The following is a 10,617-nucleotide window of genomic DNA, read 5'->3' on the forward strand; positions in this document are numbered from 1 at the left end:
GGAGAACAGAATGAGGGGACAGAGCGTGTTTATAATGCTAAGCTGAGATAACACATGCAGAAATCCCTAGCTCAATGTCTGGCACAAAATAAAGACTGAAATGTTCATTTGCTGTTTCTATTGTTGTAGTCATATTTATTCATTTTAGTTCAACTTCCAGTTGCTTTATTGCTTTACCAGGAAATTTCAGTTTAACCTTCTGACTGGTGATGGATGTATTAGAAAAGATATTTTGTTTCCAGCATGCCTATCAGAGACCTCTTGATTTTAGAAAAAGAGTGGTAAACATATATCTTTAAGAATTCCCTTAAGGTCCTAGGATCTGTAAATCTGGGCTTTCTTGAGATTGATTCCTCTACCTATATCTGCACAGAAGTTAGCAGTTGGTCTTCAAAGGAGAAAATGGGAGCCCACATCCTTTCATAGAACCCTTATAGAGGGAATGCCTTAGAAATCCTCTGGATTAATATTCAAGTGAAGAAATTATTTTCTCAAAAGTCACAAAATGAACTAATGTCTGGGACAGGATTTGAGGCCAGCTCTTTTAATTTCTGGGCCAATTATCCTCTTTCCTCTTTAGAAGATCAGAGATTTATTATTTCTTGTCTAAACCTTCTGAATAACCTTCTCCAGCTATGTGAACTGTAAGGTGAAAAAAACCTAAGTTGTCCTGAAAGGAAATCTTCTTTCACCAGAGAGAGGGCAGTGGCATTGAGTGCATTTTTACTGCAGTATTTCCAGGCCCACATTCTGCCTGTCATGGCTTAGCCCAGAAGAATGGACAGCTGTACCTAGTTAAGGCATCTCTAGCTGGTCCCTCCTGGGGCTGCCGTATAACCACAGGTGTGGTTTTCTTTACACAGCTACCAAGAAACTGTGCTGAGTGGCCACAACATTCCCCTGAGGAGTTGAGGAAGATGGAAGAGGACAGCTTAAGATTCTGGGGAGCAAAATTCGAGTTCTAGCAATACTTTCCCCTTTCTTTGCCTAGCTTCATTCTGCCCTTGCTTCAGAGTGTTCTAAATTCAGGATGCAAAAGAAAGATTATTCTCTACACTTACCCCCTCTGTGCATGTTTGCTCATGTGAGGGAAGGAGAGCGAGTGATGCTTTCATGAGATTCCTGTATTTTAAGCAGAGATTGGAGGGTTTAACTGGGAGAAAGTGAAGAATACATAAATGGAAGGGGGGAAGAATAAATAAGCATTAGAGCTAAAAATAACTTTAGGTTGTTAATCATTATAAAGCTGATTAATTTAGAAGTTAAAAGAGCAGATAAGATCCTGAGTAGCTACATCATCACAGAATATTTGAGACCACAGTTTCTAGTCACTAGATGTTACCAGAAGAGTTAATTAGCCCAAACTGTGGCTGCTAGTTGCTTTAGCTGTCTTCAACTTGAAGGTTTTTTTTTTTTTTTAAATAAGTTTTAAAGCTAATTAGAATACACCTGGGATTCATGGCGAAAGCCAATAGTTTCCCCCAGAGGGTTATTTTTTTTTTTTTTACTATATATCAAAACTTAAAAAAAGAAAAATGTCAGAGGAAAAACATAATCTTTAGATTCAGGGAAAAAAAAATAGCATCACCATTTCAACTCAGCAGACCACAAGGCCAAATAAGCTTTGGCTCAAATTGAATGCTGTGTGCTTCTGTTCAGAGAAGAGGATGCTTCCCAGATGTGTCTGGGGGACTACCTGCCTCACTCTTATTTATCATCAGCTCGAACACAGGATGTGGTGTCGCTGGCCGGTAATCTGGAAATGGCCTGTTTATTTTTACAGATCTGTAGAAGAGATTCAGTAGTTGTAAAGGATGGAAGGGTGCAAAACAGCTTGGAACTCACAACAAAGGAAATCAGGAGGGAAAAAAATTAGATAAAACAACTTAGGGCCATGGGATCTTTTCCTTGTATCTGTTGGACAAAGGTGCTAAATGGATTTTCTAGTTTCAAAGAAAAGCCAGTTCTTCCTCCCCACCCTGTAGCCCATGGTCTTAGAACATCCAGAGGCCATTTTTTTTTAATTAAAAAAATAAAAAACCTTTATATTCTTTCAGATCCTAGGACTAATTTCTTTGTGAGTTTCGTATGGAAAATAAATTCCTCCAAGAGCTGCATAGACTGGTTGTTCCCTGTTTCTCCCAGGCTTTTCTGGATAATGTCCTTTAGATTTAAGCCCCATCACAGGCTGGAGAAACAGGATTCTCCAAAGCACAGCAGGGATAATGTCACTGCTCAGTTCTTGATTCTGCTGAAAAGTTAACCTGAGTGAAAAAGCCTTCCATTCTCTCTTCATAGAAGAGCTGAGCCTGAGGTTAGCTTAGGTCTTCACTGAGACCGCCTGTCTGCTGTCTGCAAGATGTGAGAGCTGACTTCCAGTTGAATTCTCTTGAGGACTTAAACCTGCTTGCTGCATATCTGTGCTTCCTAACAGAATCAGAGGCTGGGGAAATTGGGAGAAGTATTTTCTATTTTTCCCATCTTCAGGAAGCAAACAAACTAATAAGCCCCAGTGCCCAATACCCAGAGGAATGTCAGATGTGGGCAGGGGGCACTGGGAATTTGGACTTGTGAAAGATAGCTGGAATCAGAGCTTGGGTCTCCTTGCTTCCAGTTTATGACCTTTCCACCAGTAGGTGCCACACGGCCTCTCATGTTGCCACCCAGTAGTCAGGAAGGAACACCTAGGAGTGTGGGACAGTGCCACACTGTTGAAAAGCTTTGCCTTGTATGAGTATAGTCTACTCATATCTAGTTGACTTTCCCTAACGGGGAGCTGGGGGAAGCAGGGCTCTATTTATCAGCTCTATCTTTTTCTTCCCTCCTTTCCCTACCCCAGAGCGAGGTGTGTGGTTGCTCCCTGGCTCAGGGAATGTTTGGTTATGAGGGACCACCCAGGCTGTGAGGCCTGTGACCACTGCAAAGTCACCAAGGCAGCCGCAGCAGCGGGGAGAATGGGCTGGCTTTGAAGTTCAGGGATGGGAGGACCAGGACTATTTGGGGTTTGGCCTGAGGTAACTTACATAGTATGTAATCCCTCTCCCAATGTTTGCATACAGGGGACCTCATACTCCATTGACTACATTTAAAAAAGAAATTTTAAAACATCACCAATCACAAAAAATCATTGGCAGTGTGAGTGTGCTGCCATCCTAATTTTGTCTTGCTGCTGATGGAGGTACCAGTGGCAGAGGGTGGGGGTTAGTGGTTGGTTGTGTGTGTGTGAAGATTAGATCTCTGTACCAACTGAAGATGAGCAGTTTATCTCCCAGTCAGACTTCCCAAGAAATGCTGGCCAGTCTTCACATAATGCAGCAAAGTGAGGCTTTCCAAACTTTTGAAAGTGGCAGTCCTAACTTGTCAGGAAATTTGTTTACAAGTATAGCAGAACAATAGCTTGTAAACCTGCAGCAATTTGAATGTCAGTGACAGAATCAAGGTTCCACTCTGTGACCTTGGGGAAGTCCTAACCATGGCCTCAGTTCCTTTATCTGTGAAATGGGGCTAATGCTCCCTACCTTAGCATCTCCTGAGAATTAAATGGCACCCTGTGGTAAGGCTCTACACTCAGTGCCTGGATCACAGAACTAATCAGGAAATGCTGATTCTTGTTACTTGTTAGGTAGGTGGCTTCATTATTATATTAAGGCTTTTGTGAGAGTGTCTCTTACTATGTGGAAGTCACTGAAAGTCCAGCCAAGCTGAAGACCAACCAAAGGGATATGGTTTGGCTCTGTTACCTAAGCTCTGAGCCAAGCTGTCAAAATGGATTGAACACATATTAGGAGAAAAAAAATTAAGTGATGAGGTGGGTGTGACTGAGACCATAAAGAATCAATGCCACAATATTATTATTGGTTTGGCTCTTCCTCATTTATAAACACTGAGCCTGGTTTGAGTGGTTCAATTTCAGCCCCATTGACAGGTTCTTCATTTTGCTTTTCAAATCTTGGGCATATTGAGGGAAAGATTTACATGTTTTTTTGGTGCTCTATTTTTGTTACTCTGCCTGGCTTATACATACACTATTTATCTTTGTCCTGTATTTTGTGTAGCATCTCCAGGTTTTTAATCTAATAAGCATTGTGTTTTTCAAACCAAATACAACTCAGGATTGAATTAGATGACAATGAAGTGGTTTTATCACATAGTCCCAAGAACTCAGAGAACAGAAGCTTGCCCCATTCTTCTTTCTCTTCCCTGGATCTGCTCCCTGAGGTTAGTGGTGGCTGGGAACAAAGCTGACCTCTGCACTCATTTCTGTTCTTTGAGAAAGCACAACATTCTGATGAAAGAAGAAATCCCAAAACATTCCTTAAGGAAAATGCATTGTGTTTGCATTATTCTAGGGCTATGAATGCCTTCTTTGGGTCAATAGGTCAGAAGCTACTTAGGAAAAAAGAACTAACAATGGTCCTGACCTTGTAGCAAACTGAGGCTGTGTCTCTGACTAATGAAGCAATCTAACAAGGTGAATAGGAGAACAAAACTGAAGACCCAGTATCACACTTATAAATTTGAAAAACAATTTGAAAAATTTATCCAGAATATTTCTTTTTCTTTTTAATGCCTTTAGTTAAATTTCTCTAATTTTTAGTGCTTTATTCTTTGCTATCGAGAGGGTTTGTATGTTATATCTGTGAGTAGATTTTTATGGGGGCAGTGTCATGTTTGTTTAGTGCCTACGATCAGTTCCTGGTATTTAATGAACTCTGTAATAAATTACTGGATAAGAGAAAATTTTTATTACAAATAAATGCTCTCTGAATTATTGTGGGAGTTTGTTCATACCCCTCAGTCCTTGAATTTTAAACACACACTAGAGCATCTTAGGTGTTCACAATTCTAAATTTCAGTTTCCTCTATTCATACTTCTCAATGTGTTTTAAAATTATTTTTTTTACAGGCAAAAAGCTTAGCTAACCATCCTTCTCCTTTTGTGAGATTCACAACTTTCTTCAAATCTTTTGTTTTTATTTTTAGAGGTAATTTAACATATCATATAACTTGTAAGTATCAGGCCAAATCATCCATCTTGTTTCAGTTTAGAAAAATGTTAGCATCAAGTTCCCTTGCTGCCAAAGCATAGATTTCATGCTGTTCCATCATCCTTCCTACCAAGGGGAGAATATGTGCTCCATTGCCAACACTCCACCGGGACTCTTGACAAAGGAATTTTATTATGCCCACTTTCAAATGGATGCAGGGAAACTCTTGCCAGGAGCATGGCAGTGGCTACTGTTCATACCCCAGTATTGCTGTGTGGTCAGGTCAGGACTTTTTTCTTAATACTTGCTGGGTCAGACTTTCTTGTGGGTTTGTATGTGGGAGGTAAGGTAGACACTGTTTGTCAAGGATAGGCCCTCTGCCTCTTGTGTAGGAAGATTACTGCCACGTGAGGGTAGGGCAGGAGCCCAGGGGCTATCCAAGGGCCTGAGCCTTTGGATAATTTGCTCCCTCTCCTGTGTGCAAATATGCTTGCACTAGAGCAAGAGAATTGTATTCCTGGAATGAGTACCTCACTGCCTGTTTTGTACTCCGAGGTTGAAAGTCAAGCATCTTTGGATGTTGCATTAAATCATGTATTGTAACCAGATTGCCAGAAGGAACCCAACCATTGAAAAGATTCCCCAACTTACCTATGTATTGAAGACTACCAGTCTAAGGTAGCAATGAATGTTCCATCAAATCTAGTCATCCTTTCTTGGGCATACATCTCATTAACTAATACCACTAATTCAGTGTGAATTGTATGTTCCCATCAAAACTGAAAAGAACCCACTGGTGGTATTCTTCAGGGGATCGTCAGAGTCCAAATCCATGTCAGAAATACCCCATACATGTGGTGAAGACTGACCAGATTAAAGATCTTCAATTCCAACTTCAAAGGAGTAGCCATGTTAAATATAGGTTTAATACCTGAAAGTAGATTTAATACAGAGATAATTATATATAATAATTATTGCTGAGAGTTACTTTTTACAGAATAGCTACTTAATAAAACTCAGCAGTTTAACTGGATCAAACGTACCAACTATTTAGATATGAAGATAATCACCCTCCTGGTTGGAAAATCAAAACGTTTAGTTTGGGAACTTAAGAATCATATGCCAGGAGTGAAAAGTATCTCTTTAGCAAAGTAATCAGAAAGTTGTCATTGTCCTTGTGACCAGCGCTTCCATCCCTAGGTGATTTGATTTTAAAAGGGTACTGATAATCAGATAGACACTGCTTTACTAGAAGAATCTTGAAATTAAGAGGTGGCCGTGTTGAGGATTTCTGCTGCTAGGTAGAGAATAATTTTCTCTGCCTTTGCATTATTCATTTCACGTAAATTTTGATAGAGTTCATCACTGTGACTATTATTTCATTTACCACATTTTATGTGTTTATAGCACAATTTCCACAGTAGGATCTTTTTTCTTTTTCCATGTTAACATAAATATGTGTATTCCTGATGGAGAAAGGAGCCTATTTAGAAGGAAGTGATTGACATATATCACCCTAGCTCACTGCTTTCAGAACTTAATGCAGGATGACCATCCTCTCCCATAATGTCTAGAAGTAGGCTTTTTAGGTCACAATATTTATGTACCATATAATTATGCACCTGCAGCAATTAACACCTACTGCATACACCAGGCAGCATACAGATGATTTTCTATGCTCACAACTACGCTGTGAAATGAGAATGTAGATTCCTCAGTTTCGCGACTGAGATTCTCAGGTTCACTGTTTTCCTCTTTATACCACTAGTGTAATGGAAGAGCCAGGATTCTCAACCAGGGATTCTCTGATTGTAGAGCCCATGTTCTTTTTACAGCCACATTCACTGCAAGGAATTCATCCTCTTTGAAAGAAATCTGGGGCTTAGAAAAGACCAGAATGAGGATATGCACAGTGGGCGTGCGTTCCATGGCACCCTGCAGGCCTGCAGACCTTGTAGTGGCCCAGCCTCAAGACTGAAGAAAGAGCTCAGAGACAGTGACAGAGACATCAATGGTTTATTGGACAGAGGATCTTCTTACAAGTCTGAAGCAATGGGTCCTGGAGTAATGCCTCATCACGTACAGTGGATGACAGGCAGAACAGAACAGCAATCTTTGCTACTCAAGGGAGAAGGAGGCTACACTTTAGGGGGTTTCCATCAGTTGGATCATCAGTTACCAGGCAAACCAGCAGCTGGGTCACGTCCCTTACAGCCCCTCAGATTAACATCTATCCCTAGGGCAGATGTTTCCCTTTAGTAAACTAGCAGGTGGAGCCTTTCTGGCCTAAGGATTAGAAACATCACTGGCTGGAGCAGGGTGTAGGTGAAGCAGGGACTGGTGGAGCAGGGGATGTACAGAGAACAAGAGAACAGTCATCTTGAGTGGCCTGGCCATACAGCCTGACTCTCACAGTAACCTGAAACTGCTCCATGAGCACCTTTGGACCTCCCACAACTTGTTTGGTTTTGTAGACTCCTAAAACTATAGCCCTGGAAACAGTTCCCACAATTCCCAAGTGGTCATCTAGCCTGTGTCTGGATGCTGCCTGGATTCTCTTGAGGCAGTGTGTCCTCTTCTTGGAATAGCACCACCCATAGAAAGGTCTTCATATCCAGCTAAACTCCATCTCCTGATGCTTCCATGTAGAATAAGTCTAACACACCTTCTGCATAACAGTCCTTGAGATACTTAAAGAGGATTTCGAATCCTCGCTTTTTCCCCCCAAGCAGTCTGAGTGCTTTTGGCTGAGCTCTATAGGACATGGTTATCTCTCCCCTGTGATTCTATATTCTCTTCCTTGAATACTGTGCAGTCTTACAAGATAGCACTAAAAATCCAAGCACAAGACATCCAAGAATGATTTAACCAGTACATACTAGAGTGGCACCGCCACCTAGGATCTTAGAGATTGTACATCTAAGGCTACATTTGGCAGCCGCATGAAGTGTTGTGATTTAATGATAGCTGAGCCCCCTTCACACTATCCTCTCACCTCAACAAATGCAAGTCTCAGTTTCCAGCAAAACTCGAGAATTCTGAAATATTCTCATAGTTTCAGGAAAGAACCCTAAGGAAGAGAGTCAATGTGCACAAGTTTTTTTCCAAGAAAACAGGTGAGAAGATGGAGGGGCAGTTTTTAGCATAGCAGGTTTTTGTCTTTACTCTGACACTCTGCACTTGTGCCAGAGTCTTAGGACGGCTAAGGTATGGAGTGACTGGTCAGAAGTAAATGTATAGAAATGGTATTTCTCAAATGTCTGTGAGATTTTAAGAGACAGAAGGAAGTGCTTCTGACAGACTCAGGTTCCAGTGTGGAAGTCATTGATTTTGCTCATCTCTTAGTTCTTACAGTACCCTGGAACATAATTCACCATGGCCAGGATGAATCTGCTGTACACAGGAGTGATCCTTCTAACCTGCCATGTCCATAGTTATGTGAGAATCTAGGATGGAGCTGAAAGAACTATATCTTCCTGGATCATACCCAAAAGGTGAGGAATATATTATTTGTGTTGTTTGGAACATATGTATGGGTATTATTAGCATGACAGTGGGTTTACTATTCTTTTTGTGAAAATGTAAGATGATGTAGAATAATTTTCAAAAGTGTAAATTGAATACACAAATAGTACATTATGTTCCATTTCAATTAGCAGAGTAGGTATACAATTTGTATGGAAATATAATCAGATATTTATTTGTTGCATTCATTTCAGATACTCATAATAGACAGCTGCAGGGTACTCAGTACTCTCTGGATCAGATCTGAATTGGTGACCTAGTTGCAAAACCCCTTGTTCCATGTTCATCAGGCATGTCATTGTATTTAAATTTCTAGCATGTTCAGAGGTAAAACAAATTATATTTTTATTTTTAAAAGATTGTTTTAATCTTTTATAATAGGATGCATCTTTGAACATTTTGAGAATAAATGGAAGAAAAAAGACTTAAAAATAAAGTACTTCAAAGCATCTGAATTTGAGAGGTAAACATTTTTGCACACACATACAAACACAAACGCAAACTTGCCAAGCTGCTTTTAGAGATGAGAGAGGAAGACCTATAAGCACCTGATTCGATTGACAAATTTCAACAGGCATTTTATGTGGGGGTAAAGAAGTTGGGTCCATTTAAAATTTGATATGTTCTCAACCTAAATGTCTATTGTCAGATCAATGGATTAAGATGATGTGGTACATATATACAGTGGAATACTATTCAGCCATAAAAATGAAATAATGCCGTTTGCAGCAACATGGATGCGACTAGAGACTCTCATACTAAGTGAAGTAAGTCAGAAAGAGAACAAATACTATATGATATCACTTATATGTGGAATCTAAAATATGTCACAAAAGAACCTATCTACAAAACAGAAGCAGACTCACAGACATAGAGAACAAACTTGTGGTTGCCAAGGGAGATGGGGGGGGGGGGAAATGGGATGGACTGGGAGTTTGGTGTTGGTAGATGCAAACTATTACATTTAGAATGGATAAGCAATGAGGTCCTACTGTATAAGACAGGGAATTATATCCAATCTCTTGGGATAGAATATGATGGAAGATAATGTAAGAAAAGGAATGTAGATATATATATATATATATGCACATGAATGACTGGGCCACCTTGCTGTACAGCACAAATTGGCACAACATTGTAAATGAACTATACTGTAATTAAAAAAATAGAAAAAATAAAAAAAGAAAGATTGATCAGGAAAGAAATTGATGTGTTTCTACCCTGAAATAAGCCTGCAATGTTTCCATATCTGGACTTGCCAAAAATGTGCACATTTCCCAACTCCCCAACATAATCAACATAAACTCATACATTCTGTGCACAGGCACTCATGCACAGAAAGATCCTGAAAAAGAAAATTTTTGAAACATGTGGAACAAAGAAGAAGAAGAGGAGTACCCTTTAAATGCAAAGCTGTAATTTATTAAGTGTCTTTAGACTTCATGTAAGGGGATTCTCTCTTTTTGTTCTTCTCTTGTAGGTCTCTAAGTGCACTGATGACAGGAAAATCTTCAGTGGTTCCAGAGACAAGCTGCTGGAAATCCTGCACATTTATTTTCTAGAAGGAAATGAGCTGATGAGGAATAATCCCTTCAGAGAGATCCTCCCTTTAAAAAACCTTAAAGGACTCCAAATTAAAGCATAGCCATTTCTGGGACCCTAAAGTGACTCAAAAAAAGGCAACATCACTTACTTAATGTTAGGTGAATTTCAAAAGCCTTAAGAAGGGGAGAGCAAAGGTGGGGAGAAAGATGGTGAATAAAATGTGAGAACCTACCAAGTAAAGAAATATCTTTTAAATTCCACGCATCATGTTTTATTTCACTTTGTATTTCAATTAAAAAAGGAAAAATATGCATTTTAAAAAGATATATTTTTTGCTATTAATATTAGCACTTAATGTCTGAGTACAGATCCATCATTCATTAGGTCTACAGTAGCCCACAGCCCTAATTTACAAATTCATAATCACAAGTCAGATCAACTCAATTGCTCAAGGCTGTGTATTTGCAAGTTAAGAGTATACACTGCAAATTTCCTGTCTTTGGGCCGGTGTACTGAGCAATGGTACTTTTTAAAAAGAATTTGCTCATATCTTAGATTT

The 10,617-nt window shown here is 39.7% G+C and overlaps 1 long non-coding RNA gene across 8 annotated transcripts in view; it reads left to right on the forward strand.

Moving 5' to 3' along the window:
• LOC125126158 (uncharacterized) overlaps positions 1-10,318 on the forward strand; it is a 150,074-nt gene extending 139,756 nt beyond the window's left edge. For all 8 annotated transcript variants that reach the window (XR_007134519.1, XR_007134521.1, XR_007134523.1 and 5 more), the window contains 3 exons: positions 8,334-8,482; positions 8,895-8,976; positions 9,994-10,318. This is a non-coding gene — a long non-coding RNA (uncharacterized LOC125126158). The remainder of the gene's footprint in view (positions 1-8,333; positions 8,483-8,894; positions 8,977-9,993) is intronic.
• The last annotated feature ends 299 nt before the right edge of the window (positions 10,319-10,617 follow it).

The sequence above is a fragment of the Phacochoerus africanus genome, chromosome 4 (genome assembly GCF_016906955.1).
Source record: "Phacochoerus africanus isolate WHEZ1 chromosome 4, ROS_Pafr_v1, whole genome shotgun sequence".
NCBI classification, from domain to species: Eukaryota; Metazoa; Chordata; class Mammalia; order Artiodactyla; family Suidae; genus Phacochoerus; species Phacochoerus africanus.